Here is an 18,950-nt window from a genome sequence, read left to right on the forward strand (position 1 = left end):
GCAGTGGTGTGATCTTAGCTCAATGCAACCTCCACCTCCTCGGTTCAAGTGATCCTCCTGCCTCAGCCTCCCAAGTAGCTGGGATTATAGGTGCCCACCACCACGCCCAGCTAATTTTTGAATTTTTAGTAGAGACAGGGTCTCATCATGTTGACCAGGCTGGTCTTGAACACCTGACCTCAAGTGATCCACCCACCTTCACCTCCCAAAGTGCTGGGATTACAGGCATGAGCCACCACGACCAACTTCCTGATCTTATAAGGACAGCATCCAGTTTTTCACCATTAAGTCGAATGTTAGCTTTGGGTTTTTCCATAAATGCCCTTAATCATGTTGAAAAGTACCCTACTCTTTCTAGTGTATTGAGTGCTTTTCCCATGAAAGAGACTTGGATTTTTTCAAATGTTTTTCAGTGTCTATTGAGATTATCACTTGGCCTTTTTTCCTTCTTTTTATTAGTGTAGTGTATTACACTGATTGATTTTCTTATATTGAACCACCCTTGAATTCCTGAAATAAATCCCACTTTGTCATGGTGTATTATCTTAATTCCTATTAGGTTCACTTTGCTAGCATTTCATTAAGGATTTTGTGTCGATATTCATGAAGGATATTGGTCTAGAATGTTCTTTTCTCTCTTTTTTTTTTTTTGAGATGGAGTCTAGCTGTGTTGCCCAGGATGGAGTGCAGTGGCAGGATCTCAGCTCACTGCAACCTCCGCCTCCTGAGTTCAAGCAATTCTCCTGCCTCAGCGTCCCAAGTAGCTGGGACTACAGGCACATGCCGCCATGCCCAGCTAATTTTTTTTGTATTTTAGTAGAGACCAGCTTTCACTGTGTTGCCCAGACTGGTCATGAACTCCTGAGCTCAGGAAATCCACCTGTCTCAGCCTCCCAAAGTGCTAGGATTACAGGCGTGAGCCACCACGCCTGGTCTAGAATTTTCTTTTTCTTTTCTTTCTTTTTTTTTTTTTTTTTTGAGACAGAGTTTCGCTCTGTTGCCCAGGCTAGTGTGCAGTGGCATGATCTCAGCTCACTGCAACCTCTGCCTCCTGGGTTCAAGTGATTCTCCTGCCTCAGCCCCCAGAGTAGCTGGGATTACAGGTGCCCACCATCATGCCTGGCTAATTTTTGTATTTTTAGTAGAAACAGGGTTTCACCATGATAGCCAGGCTGGTCTCAAACTCCTGATCTTAGGTGATCCACCTGCCTCAGCCTCCCAAAGTGCTGGGATTAAAGGTGTGAGCCACCACGCCCGGCCTGGTCTAGAGTTTTCTTGTAATGTCTTTGGTTTTGGTATCAGGGTAATGCTGGCCTCATAACATTAGTTAGAAAGTCCTAAGTGTCCTCTCCTACTTTTTGGAAGACTTTGTGAAGGATTTGTGTTCATTCTTTATTGGTAGAATTCACCAGTGAAAACATCTAGTCCTGGGCTTTTCTTTCTGGGAAGTTTTAAAATTACTAATTCAATTTATTTACTAGGAATATTCATATTCTTTTTAAGTCAGTTTCAGTAGTTTATCATTCTTAGAATTTGCATTTTATCCAGGTTATCCAATTTATTGGTCTATAATTATTCATAGTATTCTCTTATAATTCTTTTTATTTCAGTAAGATCAGTAGTACTGCCTCCTCTTTCTGATTTTGGTTGTGTCTTTTTTTCTTTTTCTTTTTCTTTTTGAGGCAGTCTTGCTCTTGCTCTGTCACTCAGGCTGAAATGCAATGGCACTATCTCAGCTCACTGCAACCTCCACCTCCTTGGTTCAAGCAATTATCCTGCCTCAGCCTCCCAAGTAGCTGAGATTACAGACACGCACCACCAGGCTGTGTCTTTTATCTTGGTCTAGCCAAAAGTTTGCCAATTTTGTTAAATGTTTTCAAAGAACCCATTTTCAATTTTGGTGTTTTCTTCTATTGTTTTTCTATTTTCTATTTGATTTACCTCTACTTTAATTTTTATTATTCTCTTCCTTCTGCTAGCATTGGGTTTAGTTTGTTCTTTTTCTAGTTCTTTACTTTCTAAATTTAGGCTGCTGATTTGAGATCTTTCTTCTTTTTTAATGTAAGCATTTATAGCTATAAATTGCCCTCTTAGCACTGCTTTTGCTATGTTCCATAAGTTTTGGTTTGTCATGTTTTCATTTTCATTTCTCTCTAAGCTTTCTGGTATCCCTTGTGATTTCTTCTTTGACCCATTGGTTTTTTAAGAACGTGTCGTTTAAAGCCAGATGTGGTGGCTCACACCCGTAATCACAGCACTTTGGGAGGCCATGGTGGGAAGACCACCTGAGGTCAGGAGTTGGAGACCAGTTTGGCCAAAAGTGGTGAAACCCTGTTCTGCCTTTTAATTGGAGTGTTTAATACATTTACATTTAATGTAATTACTGATAAGGTAGGGTCTATATCTGCCATTTTGCTATTTTTTATTTGTGTAATTAATGTGTTTGTGTAATTATTGTGTAATTAATGTGTAATTAATTTGCTTATTCCCCATTACTGCCTTCTTTTATGTTAAATAAGCATTTTGTGGTGTAGTATTTTAATTCCCTTGTTGCTTCTTTTAATACATTCTTTCAAATTATTTTCTTAGTGGTTGCCTGAGGTACAATTAACATCTTAATTTATAATGATTGAATCTAGATTAACACCAACTTCATTATAATAGTAACAAAAAATTTGTTTTTACATAGCTTCACCCCCTCTCCACTCTTTTGTTCTGTTATTGTTGTACAAATTGCATCTTTATACATTTATGCCCATCAATGCAAATTTATAATTATTTTTTATGCAGTTGTCTTTTTTTTTTTTTTTTTGAGATGGAATCTTGCTCTGTCACCCAGGCTGGAGTACAGTGGTGCGATCTCGGCTCACTGCAACCTCTGCCTCCCTGGCTCAACAAATTCTCCTGCCTCAGCCTCCTGAGTAGCTGGGATTACAGGCAGGCGCCACCATGCCCGGCTAATTTTTGTATTTTTTAGTAGAGACAGGGTTTCACCATGTTGGTCAGGCTGGTCTTGAATTCCTGACCTCATGGTCTGTCCACCTCAGCCTCCCAAAGTGTTGGGATTACAGGCATGAGTCACTGTGCCCACCCTATAGTTGTCTTTTAAATCAGATAGAAGAAGAAGAGTTATAAACAAAAAAATACTTATAGTTTTATAATTACATATATAACTACCTTTAACAGTGCCCTTTATTTCTTCAAGTAGATTTGAGTTACTGTCTAGTATCCTTTCACTTTGGCCTAAAGGACTCCTATTACTATTTTTTTGTAGGGCAGATCTACTAGTGTTAAATTGTCAGTTTTTGTTTATTTGGAATGTCCTAATTTTGCCTTCATTTCTGAAGGATAGCTTTTTGTCAGATATAGGATTCTTGGTTGACAGTCTTTTTCTTTCAGCACTTTGAATGTGTCATCCTTCTGCCTTCTGGTATCCATAGATTCTGATGAGAATTCAGCTATAAATTTTATTGAGGATTCCTTGTACATCTCGAAACTCTTCTCTCTTGCTGCTTTCAAAATTGTCTGTCTTTAGTTGGTTTTCAACAGTTTATGATATTTCTAGGTGTGAGTCTCTCTCAGTTTATCCTACTTAGAGTTTAGGTTTTTAAAAATTGTATTTTATTTCTCCCCCCAAATTCCAAATATCAGCAAGTCAGGATGACTACTTCTAAGTATATCCTAAATCCTTCCACTTTTTTTCTGTCTCCTTTGCTACTTCCCTAGTCCAAGCCATCATAACCTCTTACCTGGACTAGTACAGTAGCCTCCTCATGAGTCTCTCTACTTCCCTTTACAATGCTCTACAGTTTATTCTCTATCCACCAGGAAGAGTAGTGGGTTTACAATATTAATCACATTATCACTCCTCTGCTTGAAACCTCCAGACTTCCCATTTCATTGAGATCTCAACACAGGTTCTTTGTGATCTGACCCTACAATCTCTTCATCCAATCCACTCCTCCCCTCTCCAGTGAATGCAGTCACCCTGGCTATTTCTTCTCTTGAACATCCGAGCTCAGCTTTACCTTAGGGCCTTCACACTTCCTGTTCCCTTTGTCTGTGAGGTTCCACCCAAGATTGGGTTCCCTCTTGTCAGTTAGGTCCCAGCTTAAATGTGACCCCAGAAAGTAGTTCCCCAGTTACTCCCTATCAGATAACCAGCATTTTTCTTGTTTATATATTTGCCTTCTATCTACACTTTCCACTGAAATTAATCTACATTTAAAAGGAGAACTTTGCTATGTTGCTCACCATTGCATCTCGAGTGCCTGAGAATAGTTGCTGTCACAAATTAGGTGCCCCACATATTTGTTGATAGAATAAATGATAACATCTGTGCTCAAAAGGAAGTCACCTTTTCTTTCTGAGAGCTTCTGTATAAGGAGAGCTGATGTCAAAGCCCCCAGAGGCTGGGCAGGTTCTTGGTCTGCCTTTCCTGTTGGTGGAGACCTGGTCCCAGGCTGCCTTTGATTTAGCTGCATTTTATTACTTTTCAATTAATTAATCATTGATCATTTGGCTACAGTTTCCATGACAACCCTTAACCAACCTGAATATTCCATCATCCAGGACAATCTCTACCCCACCCTTCTTGGAGAACCCAGTTTGCTATCAGTAATTTTCCAGCCTTGTACAAAGGATAAGAGTCTTGAGTGAGGAAAACTGAGGCCACAGGTCTCCTTCACATGGGAGGGTCAAGGCATAAGGAACTTCCTGGATTGCATAAATGATTGTTGTTTCTGCTTGTCTGTCAGGAGGACCAAACTGCCAACAGGAGGACCAGTGTGCAGCTATGAGATGGAGACGTGGTTCTCTCATTTTTAGGTCAGATCAGCAAGGAGCATTTTGATCCCATGTTGTGGGCTCAAAGCTCTTCCAGTTGCAGGGAGGAAGCTAACTGGCTCAGCAGGGCTTCCAAAGCCCTGATGCAAAGCGATGCTCTTGGGGGAGAAAGTGCCTGGGAAATAAGTTGGGCCAGCTCTGTGCCTGGCATGCATATGAAATGAGGAAACTTCTCAGCACCTTTCAGGGGGAGATCTGAGTAGCTGGTGTTTCCAGCATGAAGGACATTCAAAACAAACTGCTCTCCACCGGTTTCAGCACTTTGAGTTTTGAAGGTCCCTGAGCAGGATATCTGGCCTCATTGCATGTTCTACCCAACACCAATGGTATTCAGTTCTTGCCAAGTTATACTTCACAATGCCAAAAATGGACTCCAGGAAATTCCATGATCTGCGGGTCTTGGTTTTAGAGGTTAGTTCTTGCCAAGTTATACTTCACAACATCAAAAATGGACTCCAGGAAACTCCATGACCTGCCAGTCTTGGTTTTAGAGGTTATGGCTTCCATTTCAGTCTTGGTATCAAGAACATCTGGCATACGGTGTCAGTTGGCTCCATGATTAGGCTCTGCTCTGCTATTATAATAGAAATTGATATTGCTACTTGGAAAAGGGACAAACTAAGTTACATTCTGCAGCTACCAAGACAGAGTAAAGCTACAAAAGTGGAAAGAGGTGGTGGTGGTGTGTGTGTGTGGGGGGGATCTAATGCCTGTGGAGGGGGAAAGACCATCAACACACCAGCCAGGGCCAGGTGGGCACAGAGAGATAGATCTGGGAGGACACAATGGCACTGGGCCCCTTGGAGTGAGCAGTGGAAGGGACAGAGCCCTCGGAGCCATGGGCCGGCTTTGAGCCCAGCTCCATCCTCTACTGGCTGTATGATCCCAAAAAGCTTTAACGGTTGTGTATTCACCTGTAAAATGGGATTAACTCATTCAGGAGGATTCAATGAGATGATGTCTAAAGAACACCTACACAGAGTAGATGCCACGCAGGTACCACACCTGGAAGGCGGCTGCAGGTCTTCTAGCTAAGCTGGCTCTCCTGGTTGAGAAGACAGGGGTGGGCTGGGGCCAAGGAGCCTGGGCACAGCCTGCCAGGCACCCACAGCCTGAGCCAGACACTGAAATAGGAAGGATGGACAGCTGGACCACACCCTCCTCTAACAATCCTCAGTGCCCCCAAACCCACCAGATGCAGGCTCCAGCAAACCAGAGACATCATCCTTCTGCCAGAAGTTGCAAAGCCCTACCCCTTCCCAACTTCAGCCCCAGAACATGAGGATGACAAACACAGAAGCATCTTTCAGTGCACTTTAACCGAAATTCCATCATCAGAAGAGTTCTCGTAGCATACAATGTCAGGATGGGCATGTCGACTTGGTCCTACAAATGGAATATCCACAGATTTGCACTTCAAACATGTATGAAAAATAAAATATATAATATTTAGCTTTATAAATTTCCCCACTTTGTCACTTTATCTTTAAAATAAATTACTACCCCTGTCCAATACAGTGAGTAGCTTGGAGTCACTCGGCCAATCTCCAGCCAAATGATCTCCTTTTTCTTGAGGAGTTCTGTAGGGAAATACTTGATGAAGACCGTCAAGTGCTTACAGGAATCAACATGAATTTAAAACAAGCACACTCTTCACAGTGGGGTGGAACATCAAAAAATGGGATCCTTCTTCAATGGCTGTTTTTTTCTGTTTGGAAAAACTGAAAACAGAAAACAAAAAACAAATCCTCCAAACCACACCGGATGATTGTAAAAAGCTGCAGCGGAACCTTTGGCACCAGATGAGAAGAGAGGCCTTTTAATGCCATAGCTAGTGATGATTCAGTCAAAGCATTGGTCTAAGAGAGATGACGGGGTAAGTGGCTGGACATCACAGCCCTTCCCCTTTCAGGTCCCCTCCCCCCACCGTGATGTCCCCTTTCTGGAGACACAGACAGCCCCTCTGCTTTGGGGAAGGCAGGGCTTTGCCTGGAAAGGCTGGGCATTCTTCAGATGGGAAGATTCACAATGTATGGAACACAAAGGGAGAGGCCCTTTTGCAGATCGGTGGGTAGCCGCTTGCTGCGAGCTTAGTCACCAGCGGGAATGCACACAATGCACAAGGGACATGGCCACTCCAGTGGGACGGCTGCACAGCCGTGAAAGGGGACAGAAAGAAGGGGTGCATGGGACACCAAGGAACTGGAAGGCAGCAGGGCTCAGGCTGTGATAGCATTTACAGGGGCTATGAAGAGGGGCTGCTGGACCTGCCTCCACTTGCAGCAGGAAGGCAGATATCCGCCCACTCACGGTTTAGGGCATCTTCCCAGGGGACCCCAGCACTACTTCAAACAGCAATAGAATTTTGGTAGGGAAAAAATAAGCCAGTGATAGAGACACTGCCCCAGCCCTGGTCTTAGAGATTCCTGGAGAATGAGCTCTGGGGACCCTGAGCCCAGACTGGCAAGAGTTTAAGTGGGGGAGTCAACGGCCCTGAACTTCCATGGCAACAGCCTGATCCCGGCTTCCTTGACAGAGGAGAAGGTGGCTACAAGTCAAGGAGACGCTCCTTGCACATCTCCACAGGCCACTTGGTGGCCCCTCTGAACACACTGACATTATTGTCCACCCACGGGATGATGTTGCCCCGCATATTTGTGGAACAGTTGGCAATGTTGACAATTTATTGTGCGTGAAGGATGTGGTCCCATATGTTGACCTGGCTGAGCTCCCCGACAAATGCCTGAGTGGCATCAAATCTACCCCCCAGGGTGTCCTGGGGAATGGGAACAAGAGAGCTGAGTCAGGGCCCATTCACAAGTCCCTCTGCACACAGGGTGCAGACAGGAGAGTTGGGCATTTCTTTGATGCCCACCCAGCTCTGACCAACACTACCTGCTTCTGCAGGTTCTGAAGCTCCCAGGCAGGTCAGAACTGGGAGATGGCATTGCTTAAATCTCCCCATTTTATATAGGGGAAACTGAGGCTGGTAAGGGGAGACATTGCTCAAAGTCCCAAAGCCTGGATCACAGCCAGGTCTCATGACTCCCAGCCCATCCCAGTGGAGATGTAGTAGGGGAAATTGAGGGAGGAGTGGGCCCAGGAGGAACCAGACTCAAAGCCCCACAGTGCACCTGGCGTCTACTCCCCACTGTCCATCATCAAAAACCCAAACACAGACTAAAATGCCAACGCTTATCTGTCCTAGACCAGACAGCCAACTTAGCCATTCCCTCCCCTAGATGGTAAGTTTCTTGAGGGCGCTTTGAGGTGCCACCCTTTCCTCCCTGTCTCCCCATGTGCTGAGGACCCACCATGGATTACCTAAGTGCCCCTTGCTGGGTATCAGGGTTGAGACCCTGAGTGGGGGGCTCGGGGAAGACACCAGTCCCACAATCCTGAGTCAGTATCATGAGCACCCCAGGAGACTCCCTCACACAGCCTCCTCCCAGACAGAAGCTGGAGCCTGTGTCATGAGATGACCCATGACCACAGGGACACTCACACCCCTCTGTGCCAGGTTCTATTTGGAATCTGTTTGAACCACACCCACCTGGTCCCTGCCATGCAGGCCATGTCCCCACACCCAACCTCTAACCACAGGACAGCAAGGGCCACGCTGCTGGAGTTCTCGCTCCCCCAACCTGGCTGTCAGGACACTGTAGCCAGGTCTGAGGCGCCAACAGCTGGAGCCAGGAGCAGGAACAGCTGCAGGCCTGGCCTCATGCTGCTGGGTTGGCCCCTCCTCACACCATCCCTGGAAGGGTGCATGGCCATCCTGCGCCCATCCTGCACCCACCTGTGCCCACCTGCATCCACCTGCACCCACCCTGTGCCCACTCGCACCCACCCTGCATCCACCGGCACCTGCCCTGCACCTGCTCTGTGCCCACCTGCACCTGCCCTGCACCCACCTGCTCTTGCCCAAGGATCAGCACGCCCCCAGGCTTGATGGGGTGCCGGGGGGGTAAGTTCTCCCCAGTGCCTACCTTCTCTCCATCCTGGAACGCCTCCCACATGCCGTCCCATGTTGTCCAGGTGACACAGATGTGGTGCCACTTGCCATCACTGACAAACAGGGGCAGCTGTGCAACCTGCAGGCAGCAATGTGCAGGTAAGGGCCTGCCGGGCCCATGCCCTTGGGGACCCCCACGGCAGGAAGCGGGAAGGGCACCCCGCAGTTCCCCAGGCCTCACTGCTCCTCCTGTCACCTGGGGTCATGCGTGGACAACATGAAAGGGGGCAGCCTCGGTGGAAACCCTGACCCCAGAGCAGCCCTCACATTAATGGGACACCCTTGGTGCCTGGCGTGGCTGAGGACTGAGCAGATATGAGGGTCACCACCTCCACGCTGGCCCCGAACTCTCCATGCCAGAGAACCTCAGGAAGTCAGAGCTCCACTGGGCTAGTCTCCTTGGAAAACAGACCAGAGATCCTCATTCTTCACGCCAAGTCCCAAACCTCCATAGTGGCATGCAGGGATCTGTCTCTGTGCTGGAGGTGTGCCCTGTCCTCCCTGTGCAGCGGCACGTGTGTGAGTGTCTGTGTGAGCAGGGAGCTCACAGACAGCATGAGGAACTGGGGAGAGGACGCTGCCACTGGCCGCGTCCCTGGTGGTACTGCAAGCACTTTCCATGAAGGCTCACCTGTGAACCACCGCGTTGTTGCTGCTGGTCTCCTAGCAACCCGAAGCCTCCCTCCCAGGAATTCAATGTTTACAAGCCGTCCAAACCCAGAGGACAACAAGGCTCTCAGCCCCACTGTGTCCTAAGGTGTTATTTAGAACAATTAGCCCTTGGCTCAGGCAAGGGGGTCTAACTACGAGGATCCCAGCAGGCTGATGCCACAGGGTTTCTTAAACTTCGACAAACTCCACCCAGGGCAGTTCAGTGAAGACAAACAGAGTGAGGGGCTGAACTGCCCCTGCCTCCACCAGGGGTGGCCCGGGTGGCAGGGAGTTTTCGAAGCCACTCGAATGCCCAAATCAGGCACCAGGTTCTGAGAATGCTCTTTTTGTTATATGGTGTCTGCCATTACAATGAAAGTTTGGAAGCACAGCTGTAAGAGGACCCCAGGAGGCCCAAAGTGGACTTTTTTTTTTTTTTTTTTTTTTTAAGGCAGGGTATTGCTCTGTCACCCAGGCTGGAGTATAGTAGTGTGATCATAGCTCATTGCAGCCTCAACATCCTGAGCTCAAAGCCATCCTCCCACTTCAGCCTCCTGAGTAGCTGAAATTACAGGTGCACACCACCACACCTAGCTAACTTTTTAATTTTTCATAGAGAAGGGGTCTTGCTATGTTGCCCAGGCTGCTCTCGAACTCCTGGGCTGAAGCGATCCTCCTGCCACAGCCTCCCAATGCACTGGGATTACAGGCATGAGCTACCATGCCCAGCCCTTGGAGCAGATCTCTTGAGAAGACCACTCCTGAATGCCAAAACCAAGCTGTCTATTAAGAAGGGGCATTTGCTCTGGAAAAGGCAAGACTATGGGTATACATAACAGGTCAGCAGTGGCCATGGGATGGGCCTGGGATCAGAGTTAACTATGAAGCAGTATGAGGGGGTTTTGGGGAGCAATGGAACTGTTTTATATTTTTTCATCGTGGTGGTGGTTACACAACTGTGTGCATTTGTTACAACGTCCTGAATTGTACGTTAAAATGGGTATATTTTGTTGTATGTAAATTCTATCTCTAGAAACCTGACCTACCAAAATACGCTCATGAGGAGTCTCTTACACTGAGACACACACACACCCTTAATCAGTGTGGCCCTGGGAAACAGCCCTCACTGACCAGCCTGAAGTCCTCTCTCAATCCAGGCTGCACATGGAGACCTGCTCCTTCTGCCCTTCCACGGCCTAGGTGCCTGGACCTTCTGCTGCTTCGTGGTTGGACTCACAGCTCAGACTCCCACAAGCTGCAGCTGCCCCTCCCCACCCCGCCCCTGTGAGCCACCCGGCATGTGCAAAACAATCCCCAGCTCAAGGAGAACAGACCCACAGTCCCACATCTGGGCCCCTGTGGTATGGCCCGAGGAGGGCGAGGACAGCTGGGTTGGGGACTGTGGCTCCCTCCACTGCACGATGGGTTCCAGGGAGGGTGGCAGTGCAGGCGGGCCTCACCTTGTCATTGATGAGCAGCTCGATGGGGTTGCTGTCCCACTTGATCAGCACGATCTCGTTGGCCTGCCCTGGCACCACGTAGAAGGGGGTGCCAATGCCCGGTGAGGCGCTGGACTACAGCCACAGGCAGATAGTGAAGGTGTATAGCTCAGGCAGTGTCTTCTTGATCCTGCTGTATAGGTAGTTTGTGTGGAGAAGGGACACCTTGAACGCATCTGGTGACTTAAAAGTGCTGTTGCCTGGGGTGGGGAGGAAGAGAGGCCAGCAGTGTGTTAGGCCACCCCCCCCACACCCACCAGCACAGCCCAGAGCCACATCTTGTGAGACCCTCAAGAAGGTCCCTCACACAGCCTTGCTGGACCCTCCAGCAAGCGACCAAAGACTGCTCCATGCCAGCCACTGATAAAAAGCCTGAAGTCTGGCAGGATTCAGGACACAAGATGGAGTCCTTGTCCTTAAGGAGCTTACATTCGGGTGCGGAAGCTGACATGAAACCAGGAGCAGGTACTCGAGGGAAGGCCAGGCAGTGGCTCCTGCTAAGATGGGGAGTGGCTGGGGGAGGGAAGGCAGAGGATGCAGGGAAGGCCTGGAAAGACCTGCAGAAGAGAACCCCAGACACAGGTGACAGCAAGTACGGGGCCCCAAGGACACCCAGGAAAGGAAGGAAAAGGAAGATTTGATGGGCACTGCATGGGGCACCAAATTTAGCTCTGTCTTTTAGGACAGGAAAAGAGGCCTCTTGAAATCTAGAAGAAAAAAAGCTCTTGGATGGGTTTGGTGGCTCACACCTATAATACCAGCATTTTGGGAGGCCGAGGCAGGAGGATTGCTCGAGGCCAAGAGTTCAAGACCAGCCTGTGCAACATAGCAAGACTCTGTCTCTACAAAAAATTAAAAAATTAGCCAAGTGCAGTGGCTCATGCCTGTAATCCCAGTGCTTTGGGAGGCTGAGGCTGGAGGACTGCTTGAGCCCAGGAGTTCAAGAACAGCCTGGGCAACATAGCAAGACCTCATCTCTACAAAAAATATAAAAATTAGGTGGGCAGGGTGGCACACACCTGTGGTTCCACCTACTCGGGAGACTGAGGTAGGGATCGCTTGAGTCCAGGAGGTCCAGGCTGCAGTGAGCTATGATTGCATCACAGCACTCCCACCTGGGTGACAGAGGCTCTGTCTCAAAAAAAAAAAAGAAAAGAAAAGAAAAACTCTGGTTCCTTCTGGTTAATATTCTCTTTTCAGAAGTCATATTAGATGACTAGAAAGCTTGAGGAAGGAGCAGAAGAAAGGTAGATTTAATTTTCTTGTGTTAAGCCAGAAACTGCTTCCTTAGCCACATCTTATATCTTCAGATATTTCCTTGAAATCTTGGCAGGATCTAGGAACCCTGGACTTGGGCTTAGAAGAAGGAAGTCTTACAGGGATCCAGGCACCCAAAAAACACTTGTCAAGTGAGTGAGTCTGTGTCACTCCTCACATGAAAGAATTACCACTGCCAAGGCGAAGGAGTCAGGCTCCCGGGTCTTGACTCCATAACTTAACTCAGAAGTGGCTTTTTGGTCTAAATCCCTGAAGAAAAGCATTTTCCTCTCTTCCTCAAGAGAAGATTGAGTTTATTGATCATTTCCTGTAGTCTGCAGCCAGTGGGAGGCAGGGGAACCGCAGGGTGTCTCTCCTCATTTAGGGGAACACACCTGGCCAAATCCTTGGCCCTTCAAGAACTTCCTTTAATTGGTGAGAATCCACTGGCCACCCCATGTCATTTGCGTTTCTAAAATCATTGAAAACAAACTCTAGAATGGGTTTACGTAATCTCCAATGCAGCCGTGGTTGAAGTTCAAAATCAAGTAAACCACAGCAGCAGCCCTTGTCCAGGCATCACAGATTCCAAAGTTTGCGGGACACCATTTGATTGTGCCAGCTGTCATGGCAAAGGCTGCCCTCTTATTTGAGAACCAGACCCTGCTGCTGAAGGAATCTAAACGCCCTTCACTCATTCAACAAGTGTTGGTTAAGCATCCACAAGGGATAAGACAGTCTCTGAGGCCATCAGAGACAGGCGGGCTCTCTGGAGCCAGAACTGCCTGTGTCACTGTGGAGTTAAATCAGTCCCTTCTGCAGAACACGAGCCAGAATAGATAAACCTTTCTTCACCACAATCCCCAAACTCATTTTCCCTCAGAGTGAATAATACACACAAAAGCCTCTTGGGGGCCACAGTTCACATCTATCTAAGGAGGGTTTCTGCAAAGGAGCACAGCAGAACCCCCTATCGCCTTTCTAACCTCTCTGGAACAGGCAGTGTGTACATTCTAGAATCTGGGCTTCACGTGTTGCATGTACTCATATCTGCCTATGGTTGTCTCCTGATTGCTCCTGACCTCCTAAGAATGAGCACCTCTCGATGCCACTGTGGAGCTGCTGGGCACCTGGTGAGGGCTGGGAAGACCTGCTCACCCAAGAAGCCAAGGGTCCAGGCCAGAGTGAAGGCTGGGACTAGTCCCTCATTAGGCTGAAAAGCAAAACTGAGAGAGAGAACCAGAATGTCCCTACTCCCCCATTTTTGCAGGTTGCATAGTTGAGGCTCGGAGGCTCAGCGAAGTGAGGTGACGTATCCAAGGTCACACAGCTAGTGAATGACAGGCCAGGGGCTGGGAGTCCCTCTTTCTATGACACATAGCCACTCACACTTAATCTTCAAGAGGCAAATGACCATGTCCTTAATGAAGGCATCATTGTCTAATAAACAGAAATGGCTACTATACTTGTGGGAGGGCAGCCTTGCCAATCTGATACGACTCTGTGTGGGTAATATTGTTAGCTTGGTGACAACAGATATGTTTAATTAGAGCTGGGAGAGACGACGGGCAGAGGAGGGGGCCTGTACCATGAGAGCCAGTGCCTTTTATTTAAATAAAACAGCCTGGCAGTTTGGAGGAACTTGGTTAAAACCAATTAAGGAATTAAAAGGCCTGACCAATAAATCAGACACTGCAGGTGGCAGAGAGGCTCAGCAGGGGGTGGGCAGCCTGGGGCTGGAAGAGAGGCAGCTTTGGTTTTCTCAGCAGCAACATTTATTTCAACACTGAGCCGGGCGATGCCTGGACAGCTGGCCCAGACTCTGGAGGCCCTTGTGGAGGAGCAGGTGTCACAGCAAAGAAAAGCAAGCAACCCTGGGCCCCGGGCGGCAGGGGTGTCCATATGCCAGGGGTCGGGCACTTGCTGGGGGCTCCAAGGAGCCTCCAGCCCAGCAGGGCTGGGGCCCACACACCGCTCCAGGCTGCAGCCTCCGTCACTCCTCTGGGGCCCCACCAACTTCACTCCCAGCTCTGCAATCTGCTGGCGATGTGAATGCAGGCATCACTTTAACTCTCTGACTTGAGTCCCTCATCTGAACTAATACCTACCTTGCAGGGTCGTGGCAGGGATTACAGCATGTGGAACTCACAGCTGAGCATCTGGTCCCTAAGGGGTGGAGGATGATGGACCAAAGGCCAGAGTCCCCCCACCAAGGCCCCCTGCCTGTCATGAGGTTAAGGTCTAGCTACTCTGGGTTCAGCGGGATGTGTCTAAGAAACTTGGCATCGTTTCCAATCATAGTACATTTGGGGGGCTGGGCATTTACACATCTCTCTACAACTGTCACAAACAGGACAGATGTAAACTCAGAGTTGCCCAGAAGACAAACTGGTCTGCAAATGATCGCTTTTCTTAAAGCACATCCCAGAGCTGAGTTGGTGGAGCTCACAGAAGGATTCTAGAGTTCCCATGGTGGGATTAAGAGAGGCTGACCCACCTCTCTGGGGTGCATAAATGGCCAGCAGGATGTTTGCCCTCATAGAGGTGAACTTTCCCTCTGTGCCAGACAAGCTCTGAGGGCTTTCTGGGAAACTAAAGGATCAAGAGTCAGGCTGGCAGGGCCTGAGTCCTGACTGTTTCTTTCTGGCTGGTAACGGACAGGCTGGGGCTGAAAGGGACAGTCACAAAGTGGCAGCTTCTGGGTGGCCAAAGCCGTGATGATGGCTTACCTTAGGAGTAAGCCCAGTGAAATGACATCGGCCTTGAGTCAGAGAAAGAGAAGGGGGAGGTGCAGGTTGATGTGACTGTCACTGTTTATCAGCTAGTGGCCCAGGCCCCACTTTGGGACCCTCTCCCTAAAAGATACATGTCCCGCTGAGAACGGAGTGTCTTTCTCATCTGTGAAATGGGTATACCAGGAGTCTGAGCTCCTGCCTGGCATGACTGAGGCTCTGGCTCAGCATTCTGCTGTTTACCCACCTCCTCATGGCAACTTGGCCCCTGTGCAGAGGGAGGTTCACAGCCACCAAGGTCTCTCACAGAGCCCTCCTCTCATTCCACAGCTCCTCTTTCGAGAGGCAAACTACCTTTAGTGTTCTAGCTCCATAGCCCCGGGTGTCCTGAGGATCCACTGTGGCTCAGGCTGGGTCCATGGAGCCACGTTCACCTGTGCCTAGATGCTTCCTCCTCCTGTCATGGGAGGAGGGCCACAGCAGCAGCTGCTTTACCTTCAGGGATGGCTCCTGAGGCCTAAGGAAGTCTCCTGAGGCCACCCAGCAACAGACGGGAGACAGAGAGAAAGATTTTTTGGAAACTCAAGAATCTAACAGGTAAGCCATACTCACCTTTTCCTGAGAAGGGCAAGGAAGAAAGGATGGGTTTTTCTGGAGGAAGAGACTAGGAAAAGGATGAAAGAGACCTGGAGCTTGTGGATGCTGGCTGTAAAATGGAACAGTAACACCAGCCCCTTCTCCATTTGCCCCACCTCGGCCAAAGTCATTGGATGTTCTGCTATTGGGTATCCTCCTATCAATGCATGAAACGAGTCATGGGGAAGTGGCTTCATCAGGTTAGTGCATCTGGGAAAATTCCAGTCCTATAAACACCCACTATGGGCAAACCTACAACTTCACACCCAAGCCACCCAGTGGTTTGGGGGTTGATGATGCAATCTGAATTATCCCCCGATCCCTCTCTCTCTGTCTCCTGTGGGAGAAACTTACTCACCACAGTGTGAGCAGAGAAGAGAAAGATATGCAGAATCTGCTGCCAGAACTAGTTAAGAAAGGACTGAAACGCCCCTGTGGTTGCTTATCGAAGCTGGTCCTGGGCACATTCACTTTTCCCTGGATAACGCCAGTGGGGCTGGGGGCTGGCAGCTCATTCCTGAGATGGCATGGTCAGTCACCTTTATTATTTGCTCACACACCTGGGAACCAGGCCCATGTGGTGTCACAATCCCTGCTGTCCATCAACCGGAATCGCATGTCTGACCACAAGTGGTGAAAATCAGGCCACTCCCAGACACAGAAACAGGCCAGGCACACACCTCGCTCCAGCTCTGGGACCCTCTGCAGCAGCGTGTTCAGGGCACTCTCGGTCTTCTGCTGGTGAGCTGAGGTCTCATTGTGCAGCAAGGACTTCTCGTCCTCCAGCTCTGCCACCCTGTGCAGAAGCTGCCTCTCCAGTTCCCCCCGCCGCCGCTGGAGCACCTTGCGGAAGTTGCTGGGCAGCCCAGCATTGGACACGTTTGCTCTGAGCTGGTGCTTCCAGCCACCGGGGAGGAGGGAGGGGCACAGAAAGAGTTAAAAAGAAATTGTGAAATGTGGCTGTGATGGCCCGACCACATAGGGAGAAGCTTCCAAAACGCAAGCACTGAATCGTGGCACTAGCAGGCAGGGGAGCATCTCACTGATGCTTTTTTGGTATGGAAAAGATTTCAAAGTCAGACAAGAATTACTTTGCTGCAATATTTGAAACTTCTGAATCTCATTTTCCCTTCTCAAAAAGCCATTTTTCTCGTCTTACTAAAAAGTCAACATTCTAACCAACACCTATAATTCTATGTTGGGTAGAGACCAAAACTCAGCTCTAGGATTTTTTTCTTTTTTAAGAGTAAATCGGTGGTTACACAAAGCCAAGGAGCTTTCACCTAGAAATGAAAACAGCCCCCAAGTTCCGGTCTGGCACGAAGGTAAATAACAATGCATGCAGAGATGTTTCTGAAAAATGGCAGATCTAAAACATTGCTATTCTGAACTCCAGCAATCTTTGTTTTTAATGTTGTTTCTAAATCCTCACTTCCTATTTCTTTTTCTCCTCTACCATCATGTGGTTCTGGAGGCTGTGGCAGGCTGCCTACCCATGAGTTCATGGCAAGCTATTTATCCTTCTCCACAAAGTGTTCCAAATTGTGAAATGCCATAAAGGGACCTGCCTCGTGCCATTCATTGTTCCAAGGATTAAAAAATTAAATAATGTGCCTGACTCATATTTAGTGCTCCAGAAAAGTTAGCTGCTAGCAATCACAATGAATCAGGGGATATACAGATGCTGGAAATACTGTATTCAGCCCTCACGCCAAAAGAAACCCTCGAGTCATTTTTGCAATAATTACCACCTGTAATTTAAACCTAGTTTTGCCGAGAAGTATTTTCACAAAGGCGATTAACAGCAATGTCCACACTTCTTAAAAAAGGTGGAGCCTAAAGACGAAAAATAATTGAAGATTTTTCTCTCAAAGTTCCAAACTGCACGCATCTTCAGAGATAGAGATGAGACAGAGGCCGAGGAGGAGGGAGAGGAGAGAGAAAGAGAGAGAGAAGGGAATAAGGTCCCCTCCCCTGAAGCAATCCGGAAGAGCACCTTAAAATGGTCCAATCTGCAGACAGGGGAGTCTTTGAAATTAACCAGAGGTTGCCTTTAATGAGCGCTCTGGGGTCGCCGGTGACCCCCTGCGCTCGCCTCTCTGCCACCCCCGCCCCCAGACTTCCGCCCCCTCTAATCCAGCCTGACCTGATTTATAGAAAGAAACACCAGACGCCCTGGGCAGCTGACCTCCTGCTGCAGCCTCGCAGCAACCCGCACAGCCTGCGGGAGCGCATCCCGGCTCGCGGAGATTTGGAGATTTGCAAAAAGATAGAGGCTACCGCGTCCCCAGGTATTTGACGCCCCGGCTTGGCCATCTGGGTTCACTACCCCGGACCTTGCAGAGTGCTGGGCGGATCCCGCGGGCAGTCCCGGCGCCCAGGGGGTGTAATTTAAACGTTTCCTTCCAGCAAGAGCAGCGGTGTGGGAAGGGATACCACGCAGGGGAGCTCCCGAGCAGGGTCTAGACCCCCGCCTTTCACCCTCAAGTCCAGGTCACCCCACGGACGATCACACCCTCCCCAGGGCCAGGTCCCCTTTCCTCATCCTCCCGAGTCTTCTGCCCCCAACTAGGGAGAGTCCCCATTCCAGGTCCCCCGCGCTCCCTGCAGGCCGCTACCTCGAGGCTCTCCAGGCGGTCCTTGAGGGTCTGCAGCTAGCGGCTGAGCTGCTCCACGACGTGGCCGGGGTCCCGCGGCAGGTCGCCCATAGTGTCCATGCCCATGGCCCCCGCGCCGCGCACCTTGCCGCCCCCTAGCTCCTCCCAGCGCGCTAGCTTGCCCGTGAGCTCGCGGATGGCCTCGCTCTGAGCTCCCAGCGTCTCTTTCCGCTGCAAGACGAACTCGCGCAGTTGCAGCACCGCGGCCCGCCCTCCTCCTTGGGACTCAGCGCGCAACCCCGCATGAGCATCGCGGGCAGCGGGCAGCCGGCGTGCACCGCCTTCGGGGACAGTGCGGTGCACACAAAGCGGCTGCCGGGCGCCGGGCTGTCCTGGGCCCCAGCGGCCATGGCGAGCGCCAAGCTGGAGGCCAGCAGCGCCGGCATCCCGCCGCTGCTGCAGTGCTTAGCTCTGCATGGGAGGGCGGACGCCGTCGGGGAGCTCCGCGGGAGGCGCCTTCGCCGCTGGCAGTAGCCGCGCTGTAGTCTCGAGGGTCACGTGCACCGCGGGGCTCCCGCCATCTCCTAGCTGCCATCTCGCAGCCGCACCCTCCGCGCTGCTTGGCGCTCTGGCACGGGCCGGTCTGCGCGCCCTTTCTTAAGCTGGTGGGCAGAGGGGGCCGGCGCGTGGGGCGCGCGCCACGAGCTCTGATTGGCTC

The 18,950-nt window shown here is 49.7% G+C and overlaps 1 pseudogene; it reads right to left on the reverse strand.

The window, feature by feature from the left end:
* Positions 1-7,279: 7,279 nt before the first annotated feature.
* On the reverse strand, positions 7,280-18,678 carry LOC129040706 (neuronal pentraxin-2-like; annotated as a pseudogene).
* Between the last annotated feature and the right edge of the window lie 272 nt (positions 18,679-18,950).

This window comes from Pongo pygmaeus, chromosome 6, assembly GCF_028885625.2.
Source record: "Pongo pygmaeus isolate AG05252 chromosome 6, NHGRI_mPonPyg2-v2.0_pri, whole genome shotgun sequence".
Taxonomy (NCBI): domain Eukaryota; kingdom Metazoa; phylum Chordata; class Mammalia; order Primates; family Hominidae; genus Pongo; species Pongo pygmaeus.